The sequence below is a fragment of the Panthera pardus genome, unplaced genomic scaffold (assembly GCF_024362965.1).
Source record: "Panthera pardus isolate Hobbes unplaced genomic scaffold, ASM2436296v1 HiC_scaffold_10, whole genome shotgun sequence".
Classification (NCBI taxonomy): Eukaryota; Metazoa; Chordata; class Mammalia; order Carnivora; family Felidae; genus Panthera; species Panthera pardus.
In genome coordinates, this window is record NW_026526655.1 from 103099558 (window position 1) to 103113159 (window position 13602).

Below are 13602 nucleotides of genomic sequence, written 5' to 3' on the forward strand. Positions count from 1 at the left end.
TGTCCTTTCTGTGCTAATTTACAGATGAATCTTGGAAACATTGGAACTTTGGTATTGTTATCAGGTGAGCCTTCAGGGGAGAAGTTTTTGTTTCTGGTGGACTGCTTTAGAATTGCCCATGGGCTCCTGGGTGGCTCAGATGGTTAAGCATCAGACTTCAGCTCAGGTTGTGAACTCATGGTCTCTGAGTTCGAGCCCCACGTGGGGCTCTGTGCTGACAGCTCAGCAGCCTGGAGCCTGCTTCAGATTCTGTGTCTACCTCTCTTTCTGCCCGTCCCCCACTCTCTCTCTCTCAAAAATAAATATTAAAAAAAAAATTTAGAATTGCCCATGGAAGAGTCTTGGCTGATTGTTCATTTGCGTCCCCTGTGACGTCCCTTTGTAGAACAGAGAACTTTCTGCTTTGACCTAGCTTTCTAACTTTCTTTCTTTTTAAGTTTTGGAGATGGATAGTGGGCACTGATTGTCAGAGAGTATAGCATATCTTTTAGATGTGCACATGACCTGTGTTCAGCAGAGCAACGAAGATTCTTGGAGGTCAAAGCTCAAAACAGGTGAAGGCAATATTCCCTAAACCTGGAGCAGTGGAATTAGAACGTGGAAGTTCTCAGAAAGGGAGTGACTGGGGAGGTGGTGTCGAATATTGGGAAGAAAAGGAAGGCAAGATGTGAAGACCTAGGTGTGATGCTGGTTTTGAAACTTTATTGGCGGTGGGGTCTTGAGCATGACTTTTCACCTCTGTGTGCTGGAGACCCCACGGCAGTAAAAAGGTGGTAAATAGTTATGCCACCTGTTAGGAGTACACGAAATTGGGCATGTTTAAGGTGTTCTTTGTGGTAGTGGGGGTGGAATGGAGGTAAGGGTGGGAATAAGGCCAGAGATACACATTCCTTATGTGCGGTTTTAAAAAAAAATTTTTTTTAACGTTTATTTATTTTTGAGACAGAGACAGAGCATGAACAGGGGAGGGGCAGAGAGAGAGGGAGGCACAGAATCTGAAACAGGCTCCAGGCTCTGAGCTGTCAGCACAGAGCCCGACGCGGGGCTTGAACTCACAGACTGTGAGATCATGACCTGAGCCGAAGTCAGACGCTTAACCAACCGAGCCACCCAGGCGCCCCTCCTTATGTGTGGTTTTAGTCCTGTCCCATAGACTGCTTTCTTCTGATCGCATCTGGGTCTTAACTTCCTTTTCTATTCATGGGATTTCCCACTGAAAACAGTGGGTATCTGAGATCTTGGCAAGATTTCCCTAGTGGTAGACGCTTTCCCAGGACTTTGTGAATATGGGACCCAGACACATAGGTAGGGAGACAAGAATTAGAATGTCAGATAGGATCTAAATGGGTGTTGGTGAAAGGTGGAAGAAGTAGAAAAGTTCTGAATTCTTAATTCTGCCTTCATTCTTTAAGGTTCTTGCCTTGGCTGGAGATGGCTCGGGACTCTGGAAATTTGTAAACCAGAGTTGAGGTAATCCTTTGTGCCACATCGCCCAGTCCCACAATGCCTCTTTGCATTCAGTTACTAAATCCCTCTCCACTCATGAAATTTATGGAAGTTAGAAACATTGTTGGAAACCTTTTCTGAAAGCTAGATTTGGAGACAGGATAACACCGAAGAGCTGCAGTTTTTGGAAGAGATCTTGGTGAGCTCTTCTGAGGTTCCCAGTGTAACTTGTCTCAAGATGATAAGGCAAGAGTCCCACTTTTCACTGGATCCAGTTGCTTCTGAGCAAATAACTAACCCCTGCTGTTAGATATGCAAGACACTTGAAGAAATTTTTTTTTTTTTCAAGAGAATGCATGTTGTTGAGAAGTCCGAATCAAAGAAAACAGCGTGCCAGAGAAAATGCAGTCTTTCCTAATCGTGGGGGAGGTGGGGAAGGAAGAGGAAGGAAATGAACATTTATAGAGTATCTGCTGTCCACTTGGCCCCGACCCACTGATCTAAGCAATACCAGATACGTATCTGACCTTGGAGATTTGACCATGAGCTGGTTCCTTTAACTTCTCAGTTCTCTTGGTTACTTAAGAATACAAATATGGGTGTATATATGTACATATTCTTAGAGGTTTCAAAACGGAGAACCCAGTAGGCAAGAGGACATATGAGCTTTTGGACGGGTGAGAGTGGGGAGAAACATGACGAGAATGTGGACGCGGAAAGTCAAAGAGGGAAGGTATTTCAAGTTTATGTTACTCTAAAAAAAAAAAAGGGAATGCTTATAATTTTTGTGAGTGTTCTCTATGGTGGTTGTAGATGACTCTTTGAGGAGTTTGTGCGTTTTGAAAACAATTGAAATCTGAATGCAGAGAGTGGTGCCATTAATTGATAATTAATTGATAATTGATTAATTGACATTGTTGTCATTGTTGCTTTTGCCAGTGCTTTGTGGGCATCTTATATATAGTGTGTACATGTATTTTCTTCACGTAATGGCATGAGTTGAAGGAAATATAGTGGTTTGGTCATGTGTGGCTGGCTACCTCTAAAGTTCATCTGTCTTGAATGAATTTTCTACTGCTGTATAATAAATTAGCCCAAATGTAACAGCTTAAATCGACAGACGTTCGTTGTCTCAAACCGTTTCTGAAATTCAGGAATCCGGGAGCAGCTTGGTTGGGTGATTCTGGCTCAGGGTCTCTTCGGAGGTTGGAGTCATCTGATGGCTTGACTGGGGTTGGAGACTCTGCTTCCAGGGTGGCTCACTCTCCTGGCTGCTGGCTGGAAGCTTGAGTGCCCCACCATGAGGGCCTCTTTGTAGGACTCTTCACAACGTGGTGACTAAGTTTCTCCCCAGAGCAAGTGATCTGAGAGAGGGAGAGAGAGAAAGAGGACAGTCAAGATGGAAGGTGTGATACCTTTGTATCTAATCTTGGAGGTGACAGACGTACCCTCACTTCTACTGACACATGGACCAAACCTGGTACAATGTGGGAGGGAACTATACAAGGAGACCTTGAGGACCCTGGACATTCTTGGAGGCTACCAGATTTCCTTTTGAAGGTTTAGACCAGACATTATTGAGCAAATCTTTGTCTCATATGCTTACGAAAGTATGTATGATGGGAGAATAAAATGCAGCCAGGGTTTTTACCATTTTAGAAACTTTTAATATTTTACTTTTAACTTTATGTTCTTTCTTCTGTTTTTTCATTGTCAGATGCTAGAATTAATTAGCCAAATATGCAGTAGCTTTGGAAATTAGAAATTTAAATCTAGCTGATCCTTAAACCAAATGGAACAGCTGAGTTTTTTTTTTTAACCCTAAAACAAATTGGTAAAAAAAAAAAAATTATTGCCAAAATGATCTCCTTGATGAACAGCTTAAAATTAGTCATTAATCATCTGTGTATTTTTAAAAATAAAATTCACTGGCAAAGGAACTAAAAAAATCTTAAAAAACCTAATCTGTGCCCCTCTCTTCCAATTATTATAAATCTTTGGGCAATATGTATTTGGCCAGCAATTTTTCATTTCTCTTTTTAAAACCTAATACCTTTAAATTTTTTTTAATGTTTATTTATTATTGAGAGATGGAGCATGAGCATGGGAGGGGCAGAGAGAGGGGGAGACAAGGAACGTGAAGCAGGCTCCAGGCTCTGAGCTGTCAGCACAGAGCCCAACGGGGGGCTTGAACTCACAAGCCACAAGATCATGACCTGAGCTGAAGTCGGGTGCTTAACTGACTATACCACCCAGGTGCCCCAAAACCTAATACCTTTTAATTATCTACCTGGATAGAAGGACTTTATTCTTTTAGCTTCTAGATGAAATCTCCCAAAGTGTCTATCGGTGGAGAGAAGAGGCATCCTGAGCCTGAAGCCTGATTCAGTGTTTTCTAAGTTCCCTTCCAGCTCGAAAACGTCTCTTCTGTGATTCTAGTATTTTCATATAACAAATATCCTTTGCACAAAGCATATTTGGAATGAGGGGTTTCACAAGTCATGTTAAATTGTAACTTCAGAAACCTAAGTGTGGTGAGAATGGCTTTTGTTCAGTCCGGCCCAGTTGAAGGTTGCTCGAGTGGTCATGAGGCCGCCTGGAAACTCAGCAAAGCTGGCATTTCCTTTCTTCCCATTTTGGCCCTTTTCCCATCCACTGCCCTAATTTGTGAGCTAGTATCTTTCTTTTCTTTCATCCTACCTCTCCTGTCATCCCCCCCTCCTTCCTTCCACCCCAGTCTGCCAGTAACAACAGGAAAGGACTGGTGGACTGTCGTCCAGTGTGGATTAGCTGATCCTGTTATCCGTAGTGGACGTAGTCATTGTGGGACCTCTACTCCTCCTTGTGTGTTAAGCCTTTTTAAAAATCTAAAATTACACGTGCTCATTCATTAAGTGCTGCCATTTTTAACTTCTAGAGGGGTTCTGGACCCAATTCCAAGGCTGTACGTGTGTGTGGTTCCCCCCCACACCACTGTGCAGTTCTCTGACACCAGCTGGGTGTCTACATTTTAACTCCGTTCTGACACTGTCTGCGTGGAGACGGCATCAGATTCCACAGATTAAGGGTCTGGCCCCCCCAGGACCACGCTCTACTTCAGATGCCAGTCGCAAGCCCAGATCGTTCCCTGTGCTTCTGACCGACTCACTACAAACCAGAGGTGCCCGTGACCCCCTGCCTGGGTTTGATTAATGTGCTAGCGCGGCTCACAGAACTCAGCAAACCCATTTATTCACGAGATCAGGGATTTATTACAGGGGTATTAAAGGAGACAAATCAAGAGCCAGACGAAGAGCTACGTAGGGTGAGGCATTGAACGAAGGAGCTTCTGGCCTCATGGGGTTGGGGGCCCGCACGTGGCACGTGGTTCCCTGACCTGGAAGCTCTCCACACCTCCTTTTGGGGTTTTGTGGAGGCTTCATTACAGAGACATGATTGATGAAATCACTGCCCCGCAGCCCCTTCCCCTCCCAGCAGGCCCTTCCCTTCCCAGGAGGTCAGGGGGGTGGGACTGGAACTTCCAACCCCCTGTTCAAGGTGGGTTCCTCTGGCAACCAGCGCCCATACTTAGGTGGTCTAAAGGTCACCTCATTAGCACAAACCTAGTTGTGGTGGGAAGGTCGTGTTATGAATAACACGACACCCATTCCACCTTTTTGGCTCTGAGGCTTTTCAGGAACTGAGGACAAGAAGACTTAAATATTATAACAAAAGATGTTCCTGTTGCTCTTTGCATTCAGGAAATTCCAAGGGTTTGGGGAGCTGCGAGACAGAAACTGGATGAAGACTAAATATACATGAGAAATACATTTTGGCCATCTGAAGGAGCAAGTATGTATTTCTTATAAATCACAGCGTCACAGCCTCCTAAATAGTTCTAAAGTCTAGCCACTTTCCCCGTCTCCACTGTCATCCTCTTAGGCCCCCATTGTCTCTGGTCTGGCCTGCTGGACCTCCCACATCTGCTCTTGGCCCCTCTGGTTTCCCGTACTTTAACTGGAGTGATCTTTCCAACATGCAGGACTAATTATGTCACCCCTTTGCTGGAAGCACTTCAGTGGCCTTCCATTGCCCTCATTGGAAAGTCTGCAGTCTCTACAGTGCTGGGCCTGCGGGGTCTCAAATGATCTGGCCCTTTCCTTCCCAGTGTACTATCGGCTCATACCAGACCCTACCTCTTTCTTTCCGCTCCGGGCAGCCACGGGGGTCTTCTTCGGTCACTTGACTGTGTCTTGCTTGCTTCCTGTTGCTTCAGGTCTTCCTAAAAGCAATACAAGAAGGGAGCAGAGCACGTGAAAGGAATCCTAGGTAGGAAAGCACTTGGCCTGCTCGTGGAACTGAAAGAAGGCAAAGCTGGCCAGGGAGAGGTTGGTGAATAGTGGCTTTGGATTTTATTCATGGGGCGCCATAAAGGGCTTTATGCCCACTTTTATTTGCAGTTTTGGAAAACTCACAGTAGGGGCTGTGTGAAAAATAGGTTGAAGAGGGGCTAAAGTGGCCATGATAAGCCACTTTGAAAGGGGTTTTGGAGAGGGAACCAGTAGAATTGGTCACGAACTGAGTTGGGGGAGAGGCAAAGGGAATCCAAGATGACTCTCAGGTTTTGGCTTTAGTAATAGCTTGGGCACAACTAGTCACTTGAGTTACTACTACTAATAGTGGAGATGGAAAAGGTTTGAAGCAGGGAAAGAAGAATCGAGAGTTCTATTTTGGGAATGTTAAGCTTGAGATTCTCACAGGACAGCCACGTGGGGAGAGGTGGCAGTTTGGCAGAGGGATAGGAGTCTGGAGGTCAGGAGGATTGTCTAGGCTGCATTTTAGAAGTTTGGGAGTGGCGTGTAGGGCTGCGGGAATGGATGAGGTCACTGAAGGGGAGTGTAGGGGCGGGAAGACGGAGCTCTGAGGAGGACTGACATTTAGGAGCCAAGTAGAGGGGGAAGACCTGGCCTAAGATGCCTGACAGAGAGCTCCCAGAGAAACAGCAAGCCCCGGAGGTGGGGGGTGAGGGGGAGTGTGCTGCTCTAGAGGCCAGAAGGGACAGGATCCGGAGGGAGACCCCAAGAGGGGTCTTTGAATTGGCCTGCTCCGGGCCTTCCCTTTTCCAGGCAGGGTTGGCTCGCAGTTGCCACATGCTCTTTGGTGAAAGCGGAGGGCATGGGAAAGGAGAAAGAGAACAGTTTTGTTTTTTTAAAGTTTATTTATTTTTGAGAGAGAGACAGAATGCAAGCAGGGGAGGGGCAGAGAGAGAGGGAGACACAGAATCTGAAGCAGGCTCCGAGCTGTCACCACAGAGCCCGATGCTGAGCTCTAACCCTTGAACCGTGAGATCATGACCTGAGCCGAAGTCGGACGCTCAATGGACCGAGCCACCCAGGCGCCCCAGAAAGAGAACAGTTTTTATTGGAGTTTGCAACGTGGGGTTTAGGGGTGACCCTGACCAGCCCAGTGTCTGGAAGTTATGCTGGGGGAGGGAGCCATGCTGGAAGGGAATTTGTAAATGAAGTAGGGAGGAAAGGAAACACAGGGCCTTGTTGTGCAGAGTGGGACCCTTGGGCCAGGACCGATCTGGGAGTTGGTAGGCAGTGCACTCTGGGCTCCCCTCTAGACCTATGGAATCAGAATATAAATTTTAACAAGATTCCCAGGTAATTACAAGTTTGAGAAGCATTGGTATAAATAACCAGGGCTACAGGGAAATTGTGTCACTAGCTGGGGGGGACAGATGGCAATCACAGGGGTGTGTATGTTTAAGATGAAGATTCAGTAGACCGCGTCTGTATGCTGTTGTGGGTGATCCCCTACCGAGGTAAAGACTGATTAATGAGGCAGGAAAAAGGGGACAGCGACAGGAATGCTGTTCTTGGGTAGGGGGGTAGGGACGCATGGAGCAAAGCCTGTGTGGAGTGCTTGGCTTTGCTACGAGCAGGAGTGTGCTCTTCGTGCAGCGGGAGACAGGGAGGAGGTGGGTAAGGATGCTGGTAGGTTTGCAGATTTGGCGCAGGAGCAATGAGGGAGTTTGTGCCTGATGGCTTGTGTTTGGGAAAAGTGAGGTAAGATCATCTGTAGAGCGTGAGCTTAGGGAGGGCATAGGGCAGAATCAGTAAAATTTCTAGGCAGCGAATGCCCGTTCCTGGTTTGGGATCGTAAGTGCATTTAACATGAAGTTTCGTAAGGCTGGCTGCAAGGGTCTCTTTCCCTCTCCAGCAGCGTTGATGTTGATGCGTGCCGGGTGCTGGGGCTGGAAAGGAGTGAAAGGGGCCAGGGCGGGAAGGTACCAGCGAGGGGGCTTTCATAATGTGAGATCTAAGCTCCTGAAGGAGGGAGGTGGGGCCCGGGGAGGTAAGGCACAGAAAGAAAGTGCTAGAGGCCAGTGCTTGCGAGTAACCATCAGGCGGGGAACCACGGTGGTAGTAGCAGCAGCTACTGGGGTAGTGGGTATTTACGCGAGCCCGAGCCCCAGCCAGAAGGAAGGAGGCCGAGGCTGGAGACATGTTGGAGGCAGCCGCCTCTGAGGCTGACGTGCCGGGCATGAGCACAGCAGTGTTAGGTAGGAGGAAGGAAAGGGTTTTTGGAGAAGAGGAGGACAAGGACTTGGGAGAGGCCGAGCTCTGTGGCAAGTTGTCCAAATGGGCACAGGAGTCACTAAGGGGGATAACAGGAGAAAGGGGTCGAAGGGAAGTCTGTGAACCAGAAGCAAATACCACCAATAGATGAGGGCAGTGAGGATGTCCATAGATGACCTGAGGGCAGCAGGGTTGGGGGGAAGCTGATCGCCAGAGCCTTGAAGATAAGGGGCTTTTGCAAGAGGAAGGAGGGGAGTATTGGAGGAAGGATGTCCTCTACTGGAAGTGACAAGTGGGAGGGAGGAAGGACACTTATTTCTTCCTGGCCCTGAGGCACATGGCAGGAGAGGAAGATAGTGTCTACTTAAGATATGGTGTCCCCAGGGCACAGCAAAGTCTCAGGGAAAGCTAAAAGCTAGCGGAAACTTCTTGGAAGAGGTGGGGGGTCTTGAGTTGGTTGGTGTTCTCCTGGTTGTGGAGGGTGGGGAAAGGAGTCATTTCAGAGGAAGGCGGAAGTCCTGTTTTTCCTCTCTAGTTACCCCAAGATAGGCGGGGCAGGTGTTCAGGCCGGGTGGTACAGAGACTCACCCAGTCATATCGTGATCCGGCCCTCTTCCCTCCCAGTGTGGTGTCCTGGCAGGTGTCAGCTCCGCTGGCAGAGGACTGAGTCTCTGCAAAGAAGGCTCCCCTATTCTCGTCCTTCTTTAAGGACTGGCAGCTTATCCTGCCTTCGAATAGGTCTGGCTGGTAGGCCAGTTTCTTTCTCAGGACTTTCTAGACTGTCAGAATGATGTTCAAAAGTCAGTTAAGTGCCTACTTAGAGCCGGGTATTTTCTCACGTAATGTTAACAACCCCCAGGATACAGACCCCCTGTGTGTTTTACGGATGAGGGTGAGGCCAAGGAAAGCAACTTAACTAAGGGCATTAGCTTCCCACAGACAGACTCCAAACTTCAAGTTGACTGTTTTTTCTCACACTGTAGTTGGTATATAACTACTTCAAAAAATTGTGGTAGGGGCGCTTGGGTGGCTCAGTTGGTTAAGCATCTGACTTTGGCTCAGGTCACGATCTCACCATCTGTGTGTTTGAGCCCCGCGTCGGGCTCTGTGCTGACAGCTCGGAGCCTGGAGCCTGCTTTGGATTCTGTGTCTCCCTCTCTCTCTGCTCCTCCCCTGCTTGTGCTCTATCTCTCTTAAAAATAAATGAACATTAAAAAAATTAAGGAATTGTGGTAAAATATACATAACATAAGATCTGTCATTTTAGCAATTATTTTAAAAGGAAGCTCTATACCCAAGGTGGGGCTCAAACTCACAACCATAAGATCAAGAGCCACATGCCCTACTGACTGAGCCAGCCAGGCACCTCTCCATCATTTTAGTGATTAAAAAAATTTTTTTAAATGTTTATTTATTTTTGAGAGAGAGAGACAGAGACAGAGGTCAGATCATGACCTGAGCCGAAGTCAGATGCTCAACCAACAGAGCCACCCAGGTGCCCTTCCAACACATTTTTAATTATCCCATTCTGCAGCTCTGTGCTCATAAAATACTGACTTCCCTGGCTCCTGGCAACCACTATTCCTCTTTCCATCTCTATGAATTGACTCTTCTAGGTACCTCACGTAAGTGGAATCATATAGTATTTGCCCTTTCGTGTCTGGCGTATTCGACTTAGCCTAATGTCTTCCAGGTTTATCTGCATTGTAGCTTCTGTCAGGATTAAATTCCCTTTTAAGACTGAACAGTATTCTGTTGTACGGATGTACCACATTTTGTTTTCCATTCATTCATCAGTGGACACTTGGACTGCTTTCACTTTTGACTGTTGTGAATAGTGCTGCGGTGACCGTGGGCGTACAAATCTGTGCAAGTCCCTGCTTTCAGTTTCTGGGGGTATGTTCGGGGCGGTATGTAGTAAGTGTTTTCTGTTGTGTATTTCCTCCTCGAACTTGTGCTGTAGTTGCCTGTGCCTCTCTCTCCTTAATGAGCTTTCTGATCCATAGTTCTGTGTCAGTGATAAAAATTCCGGTATTTCACACCGTGTTTGAAGGTCTTCCCCACCCTACCCTAGTCTGCTGATGGAGCAGCCTAGTGTCACGGCTCCAAGAGTAGGCTCTGCAGCCAGACTGCTGGGCCTACCGTCCCAGCCCCGCCACAGACTAGTTACATGACCCAGCAAATTCTACACGCTCTGAGTGCGTGCGATACCCTAGTAGATGCCGTACAAGTGGAAATAGTAGTAGAACGTCTCTAAGCAGGATTGGTTTGGGGAGAGTAGTTCAGAACAGGGACATGTATGCTAGTTCCAAATTTGACCTTCTGTGACTGAGACATGCAGTGGTTCTAATGTCTCCGAGGCTGCCTTTGCGGGTGGAAGGAGCTGGAGTCTGGATAAATTGGTAGACCTCTCCAAGGCCAGTGCAATCCCCAGGTTCCATTGGGGATGAGTGTATAGTGGGAGAAGACTTTGTTTCAGAAATAACTGTATACTTAAAAAAAAAAAAAAATCAGAGCTTGCAAATTACCTGTCACTGTTCCATTGCTTTGTAGTTCAGGAAAGTCATCATATAAATGAACTAACCTTTCGAAGTTCACCAGTTACCACTTATCCTCTTGAGACCAGACCTCTCAGCCCCAATGGAGAACTTGTTTTTCTTTTATCTGCCAAGTCCTGAGTGTCTCCTAAGCGCCAGGCACACTGGGCACACAAAGGTGAATGGGCAGCTCTCAATGTGGTGGGAGAGACAAACATCATCTAAGAATAAATTACTGGTTTATTTCAGTGCAACAGTAGGTGTATTGACAGGCAGGGGGACCTACTCAGGGAGGGTCAGCTCTGCTGGGGGAGACCTAAGAAGGTGGTAGAGGAAATATTTAGGCTGAGTGTTAAATTATAGGCGATCCTCCATCAGGAAGAAGGGCAATCCTGGCAGAAAGAATAACATGTACATAAGGGTACAGCCTGGAAACAGAATATTTATGATGAGTGACTTCAGAGCTTTCTGGTTTTTGTTTAAGTGACTTTAGCTTGTTTTGTTAATTTAGTTGTGGGGTTTGTTTTGTCTTGTTTTGTTTTGTTGGCGGGAGAACATATAAAGAGATATTCATCAGGGAGCAGACATACCTAAAACAAATTTCCTTAGGCACTCAGGAGGAGTACTTTAAGTTGTTTTGCAGATTTAGTTTCAAGGAGGAAAAAAAAACAGCAAAGACTGGAAAGGAACTTAGATCATTTAATTCAACTTCCTTGTTTTTTTGGACCTGGAAACTGAGTCATACATGAATGACAGCACAAAAATATTCTCTCCCCCAGTGCTAATGACAATAGCAGTTGTTCAAGGGAAGGGAAAAAGGAGTTTCCTTCTTTAAGTTAGTATGTGCAGGTGAGGCTGAGGGCGCAGAAAGACTGTCCTCTGAGAACCGTGGTGACTTCAGTTGTTTCTTGCCAGGACTGTCGCTCCTAAGAAAATCCAAACTTGCCAAACAGAGAAGTTAAGACTGTGTATCTTCCTTTCATAGAAAGATGTAGCAGAAGTTGAACAGCAGCTCAAGTGACTCGGTGTCTGTGGAGAGATCGTTAGCTGACCCATACAGATCCTTCGCTAGGTGGCCTGCTGTACCTGGAGCTGAGGTGCTCCGAGCCACGTCCACGTTATTCGGGTCGCTTAGCCATTCACGTTCCGCCTGCCCCGGCAAGGGCCTGTGGCTCTTTCTGACAGTGCAAGGCCATAGGAGAGATGGTCCGTCCGAAAAATCGCTGCCAATTGAATAACAATCAAATGATCATAAATCCTCTCAGGATTCCTTATTTAAATCAGCGGGTGAAATGATGAGACTCTTAGGAGTACTAGGTTGTTCTAATTTGTAAAGGGTGTCTCTGGTATAAGTGTAGGGAGTTTGCCTTTTGTATTGAAACACCGGACCCTAAAACTACAGGTTTTTATTTACTCTGAAACATGTTTGCTTGATGATCTGGCAATCTCTGTTTTAAGGGCCTGGGCCATAACCAATAATGACAATCCCGTAGTAAGTTCAAATAAACACTTAAATGCCAACCTTAAGAGAGTCAAAGTCTTTAGTGACAAATTCGCAAAGCTTAAAAAGTAGAAATTAATGTTACCTATCTGCCAAATTTTGCTTTTGACATTAGGAAATAATGGCTTAAATTTTTTAGGCTTTTGGCAGTAAGTAATGGAGGTAAGATATAGATGAATCCAACTGTTTAAACATTTTTTTTTATTAGTTTTCTTTATTTCTGAGAGGCAGAGTGCATGTGGGGGAGGAGCAGAGAGAGAGACGGGGGGAGACACAGAATCCGAAGCAGGCTCCGGGCTCTGAGCTGTCAGCACGGAGCCCGACGTGGGGCTTGAACTCACGAGCTGTGAGATCATCACCTGAGCTGAAGTCAGACACTCAACCGACTGAGCCACCCAGGTGCCCCAGATGAATCCAACTGTTAAGTTTACCCTGTATTCTAGATTTTATGATGACCATAATTTGGGTAAACGTTATGTTCTTCAGGTTGATTAGAACGGAAATATTCCTGTCATACAAGGGTATAAGAGGGAAAAGGGCAGGCCTGGCACCTGGCCTCATGGAGCCTTAAGAGTAGCAGAAGAAATAAGCAAAAAGCATGGAAGGAGAAAAAGAAAGGAATTACAAGTTGTGATCAGTGCAGTGAAGGGAGCCAAGAGGCTGACATGGAGACTGAGAGAGGGTCTACTTGAAGTGTGGGGGTCCTTCACTCTCTGAAGAAGTGACCTTTAAATGGAAAGTTCTAGAAGGAATTGGGTTTGTGAATGATGAGTGTGGAAAGGCTCGGGGTTGGGAGGGTACAGAGGGGGGAGTAGTAGGCCGTGAGGTTGGAGAGGTGGAGCCTAGGGATGGCCGGGGGCTGGGGGGAGAAAGTGGGTTCTGGAGGCATCATCTGAGCCCCTGAAGCAAGCTTTGTTCCTGGACACGCCATTAGGTGAGCCGATAAATAATTGTTTTGCTTAAACTATTTTCAGTTGGAGTTTCCTTCACTGTGGGCAAGAGTCCTAATCATATAAAGGACAGAATATTTGAATTCCCTGGAAACACCTTCAGCTGGAGTTGCTATATGTAGTGCTCATGCCTTATTCATTCAGAATGAAGTATTTTTGTGTCATTATATTTTCCCCCTGGCCCTGCCTGGATCTGATTCCTTGGACTTGAATTGTATGTGTACTTTCAAAGCCATTATGTACAGTCAGTTGGGACTCACTTGGTTGGAAGTGATAGAAACGTAAGGTACACGAGCTCACACCACGAAGGGGGATTTATTGGGTGGACACCAGTGTGTGTCACTGACTCAGCAGACAAATGGAAAACCAAGCCAAGGAAGGGGCCAAGGATGCGGCTGGGACTCAGGAGCAGCGGGAACCAACCCCCCGAATGCTGCCAGGACTGTCCCAGTGTTTCTTCTCCGTGTTCAGGCTCCGTCTCTCTTGCTGCTTTCACTACTTGGCAAAAAACATAGCGGCCAATTTGCAAAAGTGAGCGGTCTGCAGACATGCTTTGTCTGCTCACAGTGCTTTTCAAAAGTGATTTAATTGTTAACATTGAAAAA

The 13602-nt window shown here is 46.5% G+C and overlaps 1 protein-coding gene and 1 long non-coding RNA gene across 3 annotated transcripts in view; one reads left to right on the forward strand and one right to left on the reverse strand.

Annotated features, from left to right (window-relative positions):
• The window catches only part of RALB (RAS like proto-oncogene B), a 44089-nt gene that overhangs the window by 890 nt on the left and 29597 nt on the right, over positions 1 to 13602 (forward strand). Inside the window, exon 2 of one of the 2 annotated variants that reach the window (XM_019469379.2) lies at positions 5702 to 5813. The exons of the other annotated variant lie outside the window; for it this stretch is intronic. The gene's annotated coding sequence lies outside the window, so the exon portion shown is untranslated. The remainder of the gene's footprint in view (positions 1 to 5701; positions 5814 to 13602) is intronic. 2 annotated transcript variants of the gene reach the window in all.
• LOC109278772 (uncharacterized) lies at positions 2548 to 5705 on the reverse strand. Its single transcript, XR_002085829.2, has 2 exons — positions 5622 to 5705; positions 2548 to 2810 (listed from the first exon to the last, which is right to left on the reverse strand). It is a non-coding gene; the product is annotated as an uncharacterized LOC109278772 (long non-coding RNA).